The sequence below is a fragment of the Rhincodon typus genome, chromosome 7 (assembly GCF_021869965.1).
Source record: "Rhincodon typus isolate 14 chromosome 7, sRhiTyp1.1, whole genome shotgun sequence".
NCBI lineage: Eukaryota > Metazoa > Chordata > Chondrichthyes > Orectolobiformes > Rhincodontidae > Rhincodon > Rhincodon typus.
Window position 1 is genome coordinate 32,047,876 of NC_063338.1, and position 18,659 is coordinate 32,066,534.

The following is an 18,659-nucleotide window of genomic DNA, read 5'->3' on the forward strand; positions in this document are numbered from 1 at the left end:
CCGCCCCCTTGACCTGTCCGTCCTCCCTGGACTGACCTATCCCCTCCCTAACTCCCCACCGACACTCACCTTTACTGGCTCCACCCCTGCCTCTTTGACCTGTCTGTCTCCTCTCTACCTATCTTCTCCTTTATCCATCTTCTATCCGCCTCCTCCCTCTCCCTATTTATTTCAGAATCCCCTTCCCCTCCCCCATTTCTGAACAAGGGTCTAGACCCGAAACGTCAGCTTTCCTGCTCCTCTGATGCTGCTTGGCCTGCTGTGTTCATCCAGCTCTACACCTTGTTGTCTTAGATAACAAACAGACTCTCTCTCACCCCGTGTGATATCCCCGACAGGGTTCATGGGGAATCACAAATTAAACTCCTTGTGGAGCTTGCTGAATATGAGTTCCCTTGGCAACAAGCTGCGAGCTGGATCACTCCCAGAGTGCTGTTCTGAGTCAGAAGGCCTGAGTTCAAGTCACACCTAGTCCAAAGGTGTGTAATAACATCTCTAAATAGATTGATTTAAAAGAATGTATAAAACAGACCCAGAGGACTCCTGTGGCACAGTGGTATTGTTCCTACTTTTGAACCAAGAAACTCAGGTTCAAGTCCCACTTGCTCCAGAGATGTGTAAAATATCCCTGAGGTTGATTAAAAAAATAAATAAAACAGACCCAGAGAGAGCTTGTGTGGTGCAGTGGTAGTATTCCTCATTCTGAACCAGGAGGCCCAAGTTCAGGTCCCACCTGCTGCACAGGTGTGTAGTAACATCTCTGTGCAGATTGATTACAAAATATCCATATAACAGACCCAGGGATTAGTGAACATCTCTTCTGTGAAGACCTTCAAAGAGTCATTGCAGCGGCTTCGTTCATGATGGCATGTCTGTTGAAACAGCCACCTCTTTGGAAGATTCCTGCCACTTTTTTTTGCAGTTTTCTCCCTGGTTTTGACCCTTCTCAGTACAGGCCCCTTTTGTTTTGGATAACTCCTGAGATCTCTAGAGAGCTATCACTGATGTTCCTTACATGGACTGTACGTCTACCTAATAATGTTCAGCCCCGGGCTGTGTCTAGCCTGTGTACGCCACGAGTAGTGGCTCTGTTTTGGTGTTCAACAAGTTGAAGATAGATAAGTCCCCCGGGCCTGATAGGATTTATCCAAGGATTCTATGGGAAGCGAGGGACGAGATCGCAGGGCCTTTGGCGATGATCTTTTCATCCTCACTGTCCACGGGTATAGTGCCGGAAGATTGGAAAGAGGCAAACGTCATCCCCTTGTTCAAAAAAGGGAACAGGGATAGCCCCAGAAATTACAGGCCAGTTAGTCTTACGTCAGTGGTGGGCAAATTATTGGAAAGGGCTCCGAGAGACAGGATTTATGATCACTTGGAAAGGCACAGTTTGATTCGTGATAGTCAGCATGGATTTGTGAGGGGTAGATCATGCCTCACAAGCCTTATTGAATTCTTTGAAGAGGTGACCAAACAAGTGGATGAAGGTGGAGCAGTGGATGTGGTATACATGGATTTAAGTAAGGCGTTTGATAAGGTTCGCCATGGTAGGCTCATGCAGAAGGTAAGGAGGCACGGGATAGGAGGAAATGTGGCAGATTGGGTTCAGAATTGGCTGACCCTGAGAAGGCAAAGGGTGGTAGTGAACGGAAAATATTCAACATGGTGCTCAGTTACAAGTGGTGTACCACAAGGATCTGTTCTGGGTCCTCTTCCATTTGTGATTTTTGTAAATGATTTGGATGAAGGAGTGGAAGGGTGGATTAGGAAGTTCGCGGACAATACGAAGGTGGGTCACGTTGTGGACAGTGCGGAGGGCTGTTCTAGGTTACAAAGGGACATTGATAGGATGCAGAGCTGGGCTGAGAAGTGGCAGATGGAGTTTAACCCTGAAAAGTGTGAGGTGATTCATTTTGGAAGGACAAACTTGAAAGCGGAATACAGGGTTAACGGAAAGATTCTTGGCAGTGTGGAGGAGCAGAGGGATCTTGGGGTTCATGTTCACAGTTCCCTGAAAGCTGCCACCCAGGTGGATAGAGTTGTTAAGAAGGTGTATGGTGTGTTAGCTTTCATTGATAGAGGGATTGAGTTCAAGAGCCGTGAAGTTATGCTCCAGCTATACAAAAGCCTGGTTCAGCCACATCTGGAGTATTGTGCCCAGTTCTGGTCACCTCATTACAGGAAAGATGTGGAAGTGTTGGAAAAGGTGCAGAGGAGATTTACCAGGATGTTGCCTGGAATGGAAGGAAGGTCTTACGAGGAAAGGTTGAGAGAGCTAGGGCTTTTCTCTTTCGAATAACGAAGGATGAGAGGTGACTTGATAGAGGTGTACAAAATGATCAGAGGTATAGATAGAGTAGACAGCCAGAGACTTTTTCCTAGGGTGGAGGTAGCTTTTACGAGGGGACATAGTTTTAAAGTGAAAGGAGGTAGATATCGGGGAGATGTCAGAGGTAAGTTCTTTACTCAGAGAGTGGTAGGGGCGTGGAATGCATTGCTGGAGAGGGTAGTGGAGTCGGCCTCATTAGGGGCATTTAAGCGGCTATTAGATAGGCATATGGATGTAGTATAAGGTAGGGGTGGAGGTTAGATAGACCTTAGGTTTCAGGTAAAAGTGCGGCACAACATCGTGGGCCGAAGGGCCTGTACTGTGCTGTACTGGTCTATGTTCTCTGTTCTAAATGATGTTCCTTTCCAGTCATGCTTCCTGAACTATTACACTCTGAATGCTGGAATTCGATCACATTGGAAAAGAATCTGAATTAAAGATTCTCAACCAATCTGTGAAACGAAGGATCATAACATTGATTGTTCAATTATTAACATCAACTGTACTGGTTATCTCCAATGTAATGCCCACAAGGTCAACTATCGTGTTTTCATGAATAATTCAAATATCACATGACTGAACATAGCCATGTTCTTCCACAAGTTTTGAAGAAGTCCAAGTGAGTTGGACAATTAGTGCCTCATGAACTTTCTGATGGGACAGGAATGCAATTATTGTGTTATAACCTGCCACAGAGAGCATTTGTCTCTAAGAAAACCCCAACACAAAAGAATTGAAACTTATCCTTGTCTGATATTAGTGAATTTCTACTTAAAACTCCGGTGTTGAGTGTAAACAGTTGTTTATCTGCAATGCAAGTGTCAGTCTCAATGGTAAATGAACCCCCATTCCTCAGAAGGACATTTAATGATGTGACTCCCACAATGCTGAACGCAACTACCTTTTAACCATCCAATTTTGTAAGAGAAGTCAGTTAAGGGGTCATGCTGATTCATGCGACACCTACTGATGATTTCAAAATCCCTGATACTGGGCTATAAAGGAAAAGTCTCTGGCTGGTGAAAAGCGGGCAACAGTCTTTATTTGGTCTGTTTGCAAGTAATCAACCTTCATTCGTCAAAACAGTAAGGCAGAAATTACATTTCAGCGGTGATCCCTGATGACCTTCAAAGGAATTTTATAGAAAGGAAAATGTTTACAGCTCCTGGAGTGCTGGCTAGCCATTTAACCAATCCTAACTGTTAGAAATTCTTGTTGCTTTCTTCATAAAATGGTTCTTCGGGCCACAAAACTGAGAACAAATTGCACGCAAAACAGGCACTTAAATTCCCAGCTTACTTCTGGCTCGAATACAAAGTCTGAATGGATTCCAGACAACTAGGTTAACTTTAGGAATAAAAAGATACAAAATGTGAATGCCAAAAATCTGAAATAAAATGCTGAAAGGAAAAAGTTGAAATGGTCAGGCAAAACAAAATATTCAGATGATCACCACTGGCACCATGTTGTATTAGCTAGAGTCATTGCCGCTGTCCCCTTTTAATTTGGGATCTACAAGGTTCACTTTGTCTAGTGTGGTAGAGAAAAACCTTGAAAAAACTTGTCTTAAACAGCACGTAGTTTATTATATGATAGTCATCAGACGTAAGCTATACTGGTATGACGGACATTGATACAAAGATCCAGAGGAGGCCTAGACAGTAGGTTGTCTCCCTGAAGATTCAAAGCTGTTCTGTCTCCTCCCCAAACAAGTCCTCATTAAGTCATTTAATTGGATGGAGCTTAATACAGTCTTCAGCATTCGCCTTTTCAAAACCGTTATATAACACACAGCAGTGGTGAGTTATTAGCTCAATGCTTCAGGCAACGTTCTTTATCAGAACACTACCTTTCACCCACAGTTACTCAACATAAAGTGAGGCTCTTGAAGTTTTATAAAAGGCACAGTTCAAGTTCCAAACAATGACACTCACTGACAAATCTACATTCCCTAGCACTGCACCATACAATGCAACCTGTGATTATTGGACTTGGTGAAGAAAACCATTACATCATTCAAGCAAAGTGAAAGAATTAAAACTGAAGCACATTAATATCAAATAAATTAATAAAAATGACCAGACGTTGAATGAAAATAAATGCATGAATTTCTTTCAGTTTTCTGAAAGCATTAGACAGCAAAGTGAAGATAATCAAACCTTCAGATACTGCAGCAGTCCCAGATCCGTATGCAACAAGACCGGGAGGCTTGTCTGATAAGTTACAAGCAACATTTATGCCACAGAAACAGAGAATAACCATCTTTATCATTGGGAGAAAATATAATTTCACCACATCCCTGAAATCACCACTGTTGTAATGGACTGACTATGGGTTTGAAAATGAATATCTGTCCTTATTTCCCACTCTCTCTCTTTGTGGACTCTGACCCCATAAAGGCTGAATCAACACTGTTATAAAGTTAAACCGTGTTAGATATGGGCTGGAGGGAGGTGGGGGCCAATAATTTTCAAACTGTACATGCTTACAAACAGACATAAGAAGAGATCAATTTAGAAAAGATAAAAAGATTATTCAATTAGCAAACTATGAAGAGGACATTGTAAAACTCCAAAAGGACATAGCCAAATTGGAAAAGAGGGCAGAAAGGTGAGAGATGAAGTTTAATATTGAAAATTGTGAGTAGATGCATTTTGATAGGAAGAACATGGATAGACTATGTAAAATGGTGGTGCAGGAGATTTTATAATACTTTGTGGTGCGCAGGACTGGAAGGGCCTGGGTCTGTATGTGCAAAAATCATTGATTGGCGACTTAGGCACAAAAATGGCAGATGGAGTTTAATCCAGACAAATGGGAGGTGATGTATTTTGGAGGATCAAATTTAGGTGTGAATTATACTGTAAATGGCAGAAACCTTGGGAACATTAACATTCAGACAGATCTGGGCATGCGGGTCTCCAATTCCCTAAAATTGGCAACACAGGGTGACCAAGGTAATTAAGAAGGCATGTGGAATGCTTGCCTTCATTGGCCAGGGCATGGAGTCCAAGAGTTGGCAAACCAGGTTGCAGTTATATAAAACACTTGTTAGGCCGCATTTGGAGTATTGTGTGCAGTTTTGGTCGCCACACTACCAGAAGGACGTGGAAGCTTTGGGAAGAGTACAGAGAAGGTTCACCAGGATGTTGCCTGCTCTTGAGGGCATTGGCTATGAGGAAAGGTTAAAAAGACTAGGATTGTTTTCACTGGAAAGACGGCGGCTGAGAGGAGACCTGATGGATACCTACAAAATTATGAGAGGGTGGGTTGTCAGAGGATTTTTCCCAGGGTTGAAGTTTCAATTACAAGGGGGCACAGGTTCAAGGTGAGAGGAGGAAAGTTTAAGAGAGTTGTGTGAGAGAATTTTTTCACACAGACGGTGGTAGGAGCCTGGAAAGCACTGCCAGAAGAGCTGGTGGAAGCAGGCACATTAGCGACATTTAAGAGGCACCTGGATGGTTACATGAATAGGGAGGGAATAGAGGGATACGGACCGAGTAGTGGGAAGGAGGTTTGTTTCTTAGATTAGTTAGGGCATGATGATCAGCACAGACTTGGAGGGCCGAAGGGCCTTATACTGTGCTGTACTTCTCTTTTGTTCTCTATAACATGTAAAGAGAGCAGTTAATAAAGTATACAGTATCCTGGATTTTATTAAGGGGGCATAGAGTACTAAGACCAGGAGGTTATGCTGAACTTCTGCAAGATGCTTGTGTAAGTTTTGGGTACCATACTACAAGAAGGATGTGAACACATTGGGGAGAGTGCAGAAGCAATTTACAGAAGTGGTTCTGGGGTGAGAAATTCAGTTATGAGAATAGATTGGATAGATTAGGACTGTTCTCTTAGAGAGAAGAAGGCTAAGAGAAGGTCTGAGAGCAGTTTTCAAAATCAAGAGAGGCCTGGATGGAGTAGGAAGGGAGAATGATCGAGAGCGAGAGCACACAGACATATATTGATTTGTAGACATAGCAAACGTTATGATGATGTTGTGGCTTTAAGAGGTTATTTTGTCCTTTTTTTAAAAGGAATGTTTTAAGACAGAGGTGCCAAGTTGTCTACTTGGAAAGCCAGTAAAGTAAGCAACTTGTGAGGCTTTGGGTCTTTTTTTTAAGTTGGAACAACAGAAGCAGCCTGGATTGGTGTGGCCAGGTCTCACAAACCAGGCTTACCTGTGTTTTTTTAGTTTCAACAGAGCAGAAACTGCTGGAGTTTTGAAAAAGTAGACGCTATCCTTCCCCTCTCTCGGTTAAAACTAGAAGCTAGGGTTTCTCTTTTTGCTGCTGGGTTACCTGCGAGACAAATTACTTTTCTGAATTTGCCTTTTTGCCAAGGGGTGTGTTTATGGGATATTACTATATTGGAACAGTTAATTAGTAATAGTTACTGCATCTGTTATTCCATTTAGTTTTCCAATAGGGTTGTTATTTTAAGTTCTTCTTTCTTTTCTTGTATGTTAACTATAATGTTTAAATAAGTTGTGTTTTGCTTAATGTCATGTAGTTTGACCAATTCTATTGCATCAAGAACACAGCATATTACATTTGCCTTTAAAATAAGAAAAAGTTAGGGTCTAGGCTACATTCTTAAAGTATTTTGAGGGGATCTGATCTGGTTCATAACAATGTGATGTGAGAAAATGCATTTTCACACAAAGAGGTTTCAGGTCTGGAATGCACTTCCAGGATGTATGGTGGAGACACAGTCAATTGAGACATTGAAGAGGGCATTGAATGATTATTTGAATGGAAAGAATATACAAGGGTATGGGAAAAAGGGAAGAGGATTATACTAAGTCATAATATTCTTTCGAGACAGGCTGCAGACATGGTGGGCTGAATGGCCTCCTTCAGTCCTGTAGCTCTTCTGTGCTTCTGTGAAACTTGTGTAGACACTAAATCTTGTCTATTCCAGTCCAAATATCTACTGAAAGGTGTTAATTTCCCAAAGCTTTCTATTTGTTTTAGTGCTATATATCTCTCTTTATTCATTTGAGTTCTCCTTTCTTTCTTAGTTTTCATAAAGCCCTTGTCAGCTACAAGTCCTGCTTCTGGTAATAAAATGATTGATCTGACATCACCAGCTATTACTGTTACTAAAAATAGAATTGCAACAGAAATTCCAGGCTCTTGTCCTGATATCAAAAGATTCAAAAGACAACTTTAATTCCCCTAAAATATGTGAACTGCTTTTATGTTTCTTCTGTAAAATATTACAGCCTGATTTTGTTTTCTAAAAATTAATAAGGTTTTGCATAATTTATTCATACTTAACTTGCCACTTCATCAGCCTATGTACCTGTTTCCTGTAGTAAGTGTTTTTCTTTGTAAAATTGCTTTAATATGAGAGAAACATTATATATCTAATCTGGAGAGGCACCTATAGTTAACAGGATCATTATAAAAAGCAAACAAGTAGGTTTTTGATAAAGAATATAACGTGTCCTTTAATTTGGACTTTTGAGAACATGTTTCTGTGTAATAGACTGTATATCTTTTTAAATTGGAGATATTTGGGTAAACTCGCAAGTGAGGAAATCACATGATTTCCCTTTTAAATTGCATACTCTTATTTTAAGCTTTGGGGTACAAATAAACGGTACTTGGATATCCTGTTTCAGTGCAATATGTCAACTGCACTTGAATGTCCGGTTATATCTGAGATACGGTGTGATAAATGTTCGACACAAACAAGCTGCAGTCCCCATGCAGAAACTGACGAAAGGCTTTTTAATATTGAAACATAATATGTTAATTTTCTTTTGTCAAGATCACTGGAGAATGAATCCCTTTGAATTTCAGTGCTGGTTTGTTCATTGGTAGATCACTGTTCAAGAAGTAATTTAATAAGGGTGTGGCAGCAAAGTGATTAGTAACTGGACGAGCAACTGGGACTTTTTTCATTCATTTCTGATCTGTGGGCACTGCTGGCTGGCCTGTATTTATTGCCTGTCCCTAGCTGCCCTTGAGAAAGTGGTGGTGAGCTGCCTTTTATGAACTGCTGCAGTCCACGTGCTGTGGGTTGACCCACAATGCTGTTAGGGAGTAAAATCCAAGATTTTGACCCAGTGACAGTGAAGGAACGGTGATATATTTCCAAGTCAGGATGGTGAGTAGCTTGGAGGGGAACTTGAAGGTGGTGGCGTTCCCATATATCTGCTGCCCTTGTCCTTCTAGATGGAAGTGGTCATGGGTTTGGATGGTGTTGTCTGAGGACCTTCGGTGAATTTCTGCAGTGCATCTTGTAGATAGTACACACTGCTGTTACTGAGCTTTGGTGGTGTAGGGAGTATATACTTGTGGATGTAGAGCCAATCAAGCGGGCTGCTTTGTCCTGGATGGTGTCAGGTTTCTTCACTGTTGTTGGGGCTGCAATCATCTAGGCAAGTGGGGAATATTCCATCACATTCCTGACTTGTAGATGGTGGACAGGCTTTGAGGACTCTGGAGGTGAGTTACTTGCTGAAGTATTCCTAGCCTCTGACCTGCTCATGTAGCCACTGTGTTTATGTGGTGAGTCCAGTTCAGTTTCTGGTCAATGATAAACCACAGAATATTGATAGTGGGGGATTCAGTGATGGCAACACATTGATTGCGGTGCTTAGATTGTCTCTTATTGGTGATGGTCATTGCCTGACATTTGCGTAGCACAAATATTACTTGCCACTTGTCAGCCCAAGCCTCGATATTTTCCAGATGTTTTTACATTAGAACATGGACTACTTCAGTATCTAAGGAGTCGCAATTGGTGCTGAACATTGTGCAACCATTGGCAAACATCCCCACTTCTGATGATGGAGGAAAGGTCATTGATGAAGTAGCTGAAGATGTTTGGGCCTCGGGCAGTACGCTGAGGAACTCCTGCAGAGATTTCCTGGAGCTGAGATGACTGACCATTTTCCAATGTGTCAGGTATGACTCCAATCACCGGAGAGTTTGCCCAGATTCCCATTGATTCCAGTTTTGTTAGCACTCCTTGATGCCATACTTGGTCCAATGCAGCCCTGATGTCAAGGGCTGTCTATCTCACCTCACCTCTGGAATTCAGCTCTTTTGTTCATGTTTGAACCAAGGCTATAATGAGGTCAGGAGCTGAGTAGTCCTGGCAGAACCCAAACTGGGCATCACAGAATGGGTTATTGCTGAGCTGGTGCTGCTTGACAGTACTGTTGATGACACCTTCCATCACTTTACTGTGAGAGAGTAGACTGATGGCGTGGTAATTGGATGAGTTGGATTTGTCCCACTTTTTACGCACAGATCATACCTGGGCAATTTTCCACATTGTCGGGTAGAGTTGTAACTGTACTGGAACAGCTTGGCTCAGGGAGTGGCAGGTTCTGGAGCACAAGTCTTCTGTTCTATTGTCAGGGCCGGTAGCCTTTGCAGTATCCAGTGTCTCCAACTGTTTCTTGATACCACGTGGAGTGAATCGAATTGGCTGAAGACTGGTATCTGTAATGCTGGAGGACACCAAGATGGATCAACCACTTGGCACTTCTAGCTGAAGAGTGCTGCGAAAGCTTCAGCCTTATCTTTTGCACTGATATGCTGGGCTCTTCCATCATTGAGAACAAGGATATTTGTGTAGCCTCCTCCTCCAGTGAGTTGTCTAGCTGTCCACCACTATTCATGACTGGATGTGGCAGCACTACAGAGCTTAAATCTGACACATTGCGGGATTGCTTAGCTCTTCTATCACTTGTTAATTATGCTGCTTGATATGCAAGTAGTCTTATTTGGTGGCTTCACCAGGTTGACTCCTTATCTTCATGTATGCCTGATGCTGCTCCTGGCATGCCCTCCTGCACTGTCCATTGAACCAGGATTGATCCCCCTGGCTTGATGGTAATGGTTGAGTGGGGGATATGCCAGGCCATGAGGTTATAGATTGTGCTGGAATACAATTCTGCTGCTGTTGATGACCCATAGTGCCTCACGGATGTCCAGTCTTAAGTTGTCAGATCTGTTTGAAGTCTGTCCCATTTAGAATCATAGAATCCCTGCAGTGTGGAGACAGGCCATTCGGCCCAATAGCCCACACTGACTCTCCAGAGACCATCCTACCCAGACGCTATCCCTGTAACCCTGCATTTGCCATGGCTAATCCACCTAACCTACATATTCCTGGACACTCTGGACAATGTAGCATGGCCAATCCAACAACCCACACATTTTTGGACTGTGGGAGGAAACTGAAGCACTAGGTGATGGTGCCACACAACATGACAGACTTTATTCACAGTGTGAAGGCAGGACTTTGCCGCCTCACAGACTGTGCAATGGTTGCCCTTCCGATAGTGTCATGGACAGATGCATCTGCAGCTGGCAGATTGGTAAGGATGAGGTCAGATACGTTTTTCACTCTTGGTTCCCTCACCTCCTGCCGCAGTCCCTGTCTAGCAGCTATGTCCTTTAGGACCTGACCAGCTCAATCAGTATTACTCCTGCTGAGCTACCGTTGGTGGTGGACATTGAAATCCCCCACCCAGAGTACGTTTTGTGCCCTTGCCATCCTCAGTGCTTCCTCTAACTGTTGTTCAACATGGAGGAGTACTGATTCATCAGCTGAAGGAGGATAGTAAGTGGTAATCAGCAGGAGGTTTCCTTGACCATGTTTAACCTGAAGCCACAAGACTTTATGGGGTCCAGAGTCAATGTTGAGGACTCCCAGAGCAACTCCCTCCCGACTGTAAACCACTGTGCTGCCACCTTTGCTGAGTCTGTCCTGCCGGTGAGACAGAACCTATCCAGGGATTCTGATGTTGGTGTCTGGGATATTGTCTGTAAGGTAAGGTATGATTCTGTGAATTTGACTGTGTCAGTCTATTGCTTGACTATTCTGTGAGACAGCTCTCCCAATTTTGACACTAGCCCCTAGATGTTAGTTAGGAGGACTTTGCAGGTTTGACAGAGCTGTTTCTGCTATTGTCTTTTCCAGTGCCTAGGTCAATGCCAGGTGATCCATCCAGTTTCATTTCTTTGAGACTTTGTAGCGATTGGTACAACTGAATGGCTTGCTAGGCCATTTCAGAGGGCAGTTGAGAGTCAACCACAGTGCTGTGGATCTGGAATCATGTGTAGACCGGACCAGGTGAGAATGGCAGATTTCCTTCCCTGAAGGACATTAGTGAGCCAAATAAGTTTTTTTTCCAACCACCGACAATGGTGATCAGTAGATTTTTAATGCCTTTTTTAAAAATTGAATTCAAATTCCACCATCTGCCATGGCGGGATTAAAACTCGGGTCCCCATAACATTATCTGACTTTCTGCATTAATGATCTAATAATAGATTAATAATACCGCTAGGCCATTGCCTCTCAATGGGCCAATGATTGGGAGATTTGAGTTTACAATCCTACCACAGTAGTTGAGGAATTTAAAACCAGGCAAGTAATTTAGTTGGAATTAAGTATTTTATAAAAGAAGTAGCGAACAGCTGTAGTGTCCCTATCCCTGAACCAGGAGACCTGGGTTCAAGTACTACCTGCTTCAGAGGTGTGTCATAACATCTCTGAACAGGTTGATTAGAATGAAACAAGAAAACAGAAACTAACTATTGAGGGTCAATCTACCAGAGAAAAAACATGCACGAAATGCGTCAATCTTCAGTGAATTTGATTAGAAGAAACCCTGCCAGTGTTCATTTTGTAGACATAAGCAATACCACAATGGTCATAGAGATTGATGATTTTGTTCCAGAATTTTAGCTTCCTTTTAAAAATTGAGCTATTAAATACTTGCCTGCCACATTAATAGTGCAGTTTTCCTGCTGAAGACATTGCTTGCTTTTGGTGCGATATATGTCAGGAGAGGATTCTGTAGAAAGCAACAGAAAACCAGTGAGATGGTTATGAGTGATGTATTATCCTTATTGTGTCTTACGTTCATTGGCTGTGTCTTTGTTGTTATGGAAACATTAGGAAAAACCACAGTCATTCTCGGTCTTGTACTAGTCGTTACAGGTCGCTGAGAATGATTCTGAAGTTTCTGTTCAATTATGTGACTGTAAATAGATATGAAGTCCTACTGATAGAATCTTATCCAATAAACATGCTTATCCAAATGATTTGTAAAATATGCACTCGCACAAATCAGTGAATGGTCTGTCAGGAATCCCCAGTCACTATAAAACTATGGAGATCTCTTTGAAAAAGACAATTCTTGCTTCTACGGTGTATAAACATCTAATTACAATATGAATATGTTCCACATATTTTTCACTTTAATTGATGTGAAGAGCTGTTGAAAATGTGTTTGGAGTCAGCATGTGCTCTAGTTTGAACAGTATACTTGCTGCATTCATTTTTAACCTTGTTCCTCTGCCATTAGCTGAAGAAATTTTCAAGGACTCTTATTTTCCATGTTGTCATTTTTCTGCAGTGTGAAATAGACATATTGGGTTTATTTAAGGATAGTGAAGGACAAACCTATTTTCAGTCACAAGATAAAACCCCCATATCTCAAACTACACAGAGCTGACGTAGAAACAAAAGAAGCATTGTTCAGCATGCAAAGGAAGATAAGGGCTCTTGTGGTGCAGTGTTAACGTCTCTAACTCTGTGCCTGTAGGTCCAAGTTCAAGTCCTACCTGCTTCAGAGATGTATCGTAACATGCCTAAACAGATTGGTTAACATACCCAAATAGAGTCAATGATTGCATACCTATAGGTCAGTTCCAAGGATTTCAAAAATTGTTGGCTTCAATTTTCTCCCGTTGTCCATCTGTTTCCACTTATTCCATTCTGAAAGCAGTCACTACTTACTGGGCTATTGCTTCATGGGCCTCAGTCTCCACCCAATATCTTGTTCGGTTAACCAGTCTTTATCTGTCAGTCTAGGTATTTGGCTTCAGCAGGCTATTCCACCTTCCTAGTGTCACAGCCACAAATTTCGTTCTCACCTGATGCCCACGTAAGGACCTTTTGAGCAGGAGGTTGGTGATAATAGTTTTGGCTGCTTCAGTTTTTCTCAATTTGGAGGACTATGGTCAATTATATAACTTTTGGTTGTGATTTCTTAACAGCAGGGATCTAACCTGGGATTCATGTTGCCTGTATAGTTGTTCAGACTATTCGTGGTCTTAATAAACTAATCCATCAGGGGAACCAGTGCAGCTTTCCTTACTTCAAAGTCATTTTGTTCAACTAATTTCCACTTCTGTGTTATTTATGTTGCTCAATTCAAACTCTGTTGCATAAAGAATAACTTTGAACCATCAAGAGTAGACTGTTTATGGCAAAGAAAATTGCCTATTTTTGTTCACTCATTTTCTCCCTTGATAAGCCATTGGCAGTGAATATTGGCATACTATTCCAGTGTGGCTACATCATGGGTGAGCGTGACCATATTTAATCAGACATCTAAGCATATACATCTACAGCAGTAGCTTCTGGCTGTCAGTCAGGACCAGAAACCTGGGCTGATTTTACAGCTATATTTAGGAGGCACATGGACCAGTTGTGGCACCCTCACTGCCATCTCATCTGAGATGTGATAGCAAAAGTGGTGCATTGGTAAAGTCTAAGACATTCCTGGTTCATATGACTTACTTATTAGATAAACCCATGTAGCCAGAGGGAGGGATTTATTCAAATACTTCTGAAAAACATGCCATAAAAGTACAGACTTTATATTTTGCGTCAATTTAAGTTGGAGATTTTTAATTTTGTTTTGGATGGTAATGAAATATTAAAAGTAAACTTATGAACCTCTTAGCCTGCCCATGTCTCGAATATATTCTGGGACATTCCAAGATTCCACATCAGTGCCGTTATGCAGGGGTTGGTAGTTCTTGGGAAAACTCCACATCAGGTTGGCCTGAGACATTTATGGGTTATAATCATCATCCCAGTGGAAGTAACTATATTTTGCTCATGTACCGCCGGACTTGTTACTTATGACAAGTACTATTTCTGCAAACTGAGAAAAAGAAGAGTTAACCTTTATTTTTGGGATTCTAATCCAAGAATTTAAATGAAACTGTTCTGCAGTGTTACTTTGCAATTAATGTGCATATTTTACTTGTGGGTGAGGCCTTCTTTTATGACTTATCCTTTAAGTATAAATATTGTTATCAGTCCTTTTAGAAGTAGAATTATGGGCTACACTGCCTATTCATGATGTCACTGGAGTTGAACCCCATGATGTCAGCGAAGGCGCTGGAGCATTCTCAAAACAAATATCTTTTTCCAGGATGTCTCTGAGCAACCGGCTTCACAACCTTTAAAGCACATAACCTGATAGCTTGTTTAGAAATGCCAGTAAGTATTGATATTTTCATTCATTACACTTAGGATGATGAGACAATTGAGTTAGCACTATCCTTTAATGAGTTTACGTTTTAAGTGATTCTAATCGACCGTGAAACACTTAAATCCCAACGTCACGACACTATTAATCAGAAGACTTTAGTTTTGAAAACAGTTACCTTAGTTTCTCTATAATTTCGTGTAAACATATGGAAAAATCACCTTTGTAACAGATGTTCTTTGTTTTAGTGGGGCGTAAGCACTTTGTCACTCGACAGCCACAGTAACAGAAGGATCTGATTTGCGTGACACGAAATCAACTTTGATGTCTATCCAATGTTTAGTAAGTGTACTGAGGCAGCAGATGTCATTTTTATTGCAAGTGAGCAGCTGGATAGCAACTGGCATTAGTTGTCATGAGTGGTAATGCAGGCAGTGATAATGAACAAACAAGTTTGATGTGAACTGACAGTGACAGCTACAGTGAGGTCATGATTTATGTAAATGTATCCGCTCCTGTTTCATGGCTTACCAAAACATGTTAAACTGTTAATAAGTACTGAACATCAGAGCTTTCACTTTGGAAGATAAGTAACTACTTGGTAGAAGACATTTTTTTCAATTTTATTTATTTTATAATTAGTGTTGTTTTATCCGCTTAATAGCTTGCAATGTTTGACAGTTCCTTTGCAGCTTCTTTCCCTTTATTCTTTATTCAATAATGAAATTTGAAGCAGCATGACATGGCCAAAGCCTGATCAATTTGAAAACTAGTAATTATTTGAAATATTTGAAGGAAAATTATTATTATTATTCGTTAGTATGTTCATCAAAGCAAATCCAGCTGTTTGGATCCTTCGCAATTATTAGACTATTGATCTTTTGTTAAAGGTTGTTTGTGAAGAACTGGTCATGTCATCTTAGAAAGTCCATAGCGATGCAGTGGTAACGTTCCTATCTGTGAGCTAGGAAGCCTGGGTTCAAGTCCCATCAGCTCTGGTGGTGTATATTAACATCCCTGAACATGTTGATTAAAAATTATCTCTAGTGAAAGTGCATATTTGTTATTAGAAAGTCCACAGTGGCATGTCCAGTTGTAGCTCTAAGTTGTTTTATGCTGATTTTCAGTAAGCCAGTAAACTGAAATGTGAATATGTTTTATACTGTCGTTACTTTTTCAAGTTTGCTTAATTGTGTTTCAGCTACAAACCAGATTTATTCTTGGGTTTTAAATGATTTACAAATGTTGCAAATCTATGCTAGGTTTCATTGCAATGCAAAGCAACATCCAGTTTGAATTTGAGTGGAGATGGTAGCAATTTGAGATTGTTATTTTTGGCATTAATGAATGTTCCTCGTTGCTTAGAAATGACATCACAACCGATAAAGGCATATATAAATAATAATGTTCTGTGGAGATGCAAAGATAGTTAAATGAACAGATGACATTCCTTGATAATAACAAGCATTCAAACATTATTAGATCACCGTGGTTAGCATAAGCTTTGATATTACCTTCTGCAACCACCTGAACTTATCAACGTCTGTACTTCTAAGTAGCATTGGTGTTGTTCAAGGAGCATTGTTTCCTTATTTTAAAGGTTTGGCATACAGCAGAAGTACATATCTTCATTTGTTTACTTAAAAAAATGGCTGTACCCCATTACCTTAGGTAGAATTACAAAAAATGCTTGCCTTCAAATTGTATCATATCATGTTGAAACACCTCAACGTGTTTACGTAATCAATTACTTTTAAAATACAGTAACTATTTTTACATCAGTAAATTGCACAACCATTGTACAACAGCCATGAAATGAATGACCATTGAAAGAGGGAAGAATTTTGGCCAAGACAATGACGGAGTTTCCCACTCCTCTGCTTTGAAAAGAGCTATGGAAGGTTAATATCCAGAGTAGTACAATCCCTATACAGATTGATAAGTTTTAAATGAAGATGGAATTCCCAGCAACTGACAAAAGGATTTGCAAGACAAGGTTTTATTTTTAACTCTTTTACCATAACAAACTAAAATCAACATAGGTTAAACTTTACCCAATGGTAAAAAAAACACCACTCCATATAAAAGAAAAGACACTTTTGCATTAAGTAACTAATGCAACCAAAATTTGCAGCACAAGACATATTTACTTATGCCACATTTATGGCAGATATGTAGCAAAGCAAGGATAAGTCTCAAAATGATCCCAGCTTTCTAGCAGGCTCACTTCTCTCCACCACAACAGGCCAAATCTTTTTTTTTTAAAGTGTTTTTAAAAATTATTTCACTGAGACTGAGCATTCTGGAACAGAATTCTACTAGGAAGGTGCATTTTGGCAAATCCATGTTCTGAAAGTTTGAAAAATCCTGTCAGTCCAGTTCCCTCCTTTCAAACATAAAACAAACTTCTACAAGCATTTTGCCTAGTTCCTAACACAAAAAGGGTTCACCGTGCCTTTCACAACTTAAGTTGCTGCTCCTCCTCCACTGTATTAAAACCGTTGTCTCTCTTTTTCTGTACAAAAAAAACAGCTTTCTGTGTCAAAATATGAATCCCAATACATGATTTTCAAAAGGTATGGGATTTACATAGACTTGCCTCTGGGGCAGAATTAATATGATTGTCATTCCTCTATTCAGGACATTTTATTTTATCTATTTTTAACAGCTACCATACCATAATCTATTTTGGAAATGAGGTCAGACTGGTGGGAATGTGCAATTAATTACTCAAGATAATGTTCAAGCAATGACATTAATAGGGCATAAAATATTGCTATTTTAATGCTATAGTTTTGGAAATGTTAACATTTGTGGAACATTTGGAAATATTAACACTTGTGCTCCAGAACTTGCCACATTGCTAGTCAAACTCTTCCCGTACAGCTACAACACTGGTATCTACCTGACAATGTGGAAAATTGTCAAGGTTGGTCCAGTACATAATAAAAACAGGGCTACCCCACTGTTTCAGATACTACCCCATCAATCTACTCATGATCATCTATAAAGCGATGGGTTATCATCAATGCTATCAAGCAGCACCTGCTCAGCTATAACCTGCTCACTGACCCTCAATTTGGGTTCCACCAGGTTACTTAGCTCCTGACCTTATTACAATCTTTGTTCAAACATGAACAAAGGAGATGAATCTCAGAGGTGAGACAAGAGCAACTGTCCTTGATGTCAAGAGACAACAAGGTGCAGGGCTGGATGAACACAGCAGGCCAAGCAGCATCATAGGAGCAGAGGCTTGCCTTTCTGCTCCTATGATGCTGCTTGGCAGCCTTTCTGCTCCTATGACGCTGCTTGGCCTACTGTGTTCATCCAGCCCTGCACCTTGTTGTCTCGGATTCTCCAGCATCTGCAGTTCCTACTATCACTGTCCTTGATGTCAAGGTTGTATTTGACCGAACGTGACAAGGAAGCTTTAGCAAGGCTATAATCAATGGGAATCATAGAGACAAATCTACACTGGCTGTAGGCACACAAAGGAAGATGGTTGGACATCAGTGATCTCAGCTTATGGACATCTCAGCAGGAAAGTTCCTCTGTGAAATGCCTTAGCCCAGTCACCTTCAGCTGGTTATCACTGTGATCTTCCTTCCTTCAACTGGTCAGCAATGGGGATATTCATTGATGCTTACATAATGTTCAGCATTATCTGCAACCCCTGAGAGACTGAAGAAATCCATATCTGAATGGAGCAAGACATGGACCATATTTAGGCTTAGGCTGACAAGTGGCAGTTAGTATTGGCGCCATCAGAAGTGCCAGACAAAACTGAGAGAATCTAACCATCACCCTTTGACATTTTGACCGCATCACTATTGCTGAATTATGCACTGCCAACAGCTCGGGGGTTACCATTAACCAGAAATTGAAGTGGACTTGCCATTTAAGTATTATGGCTACAAGAGCAAGTCAGAGGCTAGGAATCCTACAGCGAGTAACTCAGCTCCTGTCTCCCCAAAGCCTGTCCACCACTTATAAAGCACAAATCAGGAACATGATGGAATACTCCCCACTTGTCTGGATGTGTGCAGCTCCAACAGCACTGAAAAGCTTTACCCA

The 18,659-nt window shown here is 41.0% G+C and overlaps 1 protein-coding gene across 1 annotated transcript in view; it reads left to right on the top strand.

The window, feature by feature from the left end:
• The window catches only part of nab1b (NGFI-A binding protein 1b (EGR1 binding protein 1)), a 71,089-nt gene that overhangs the window by 26,050 nt on the left and 26,380 nt on the right, over positions 1-18,659 (top strand). The window lies entirely within an intron of this gene.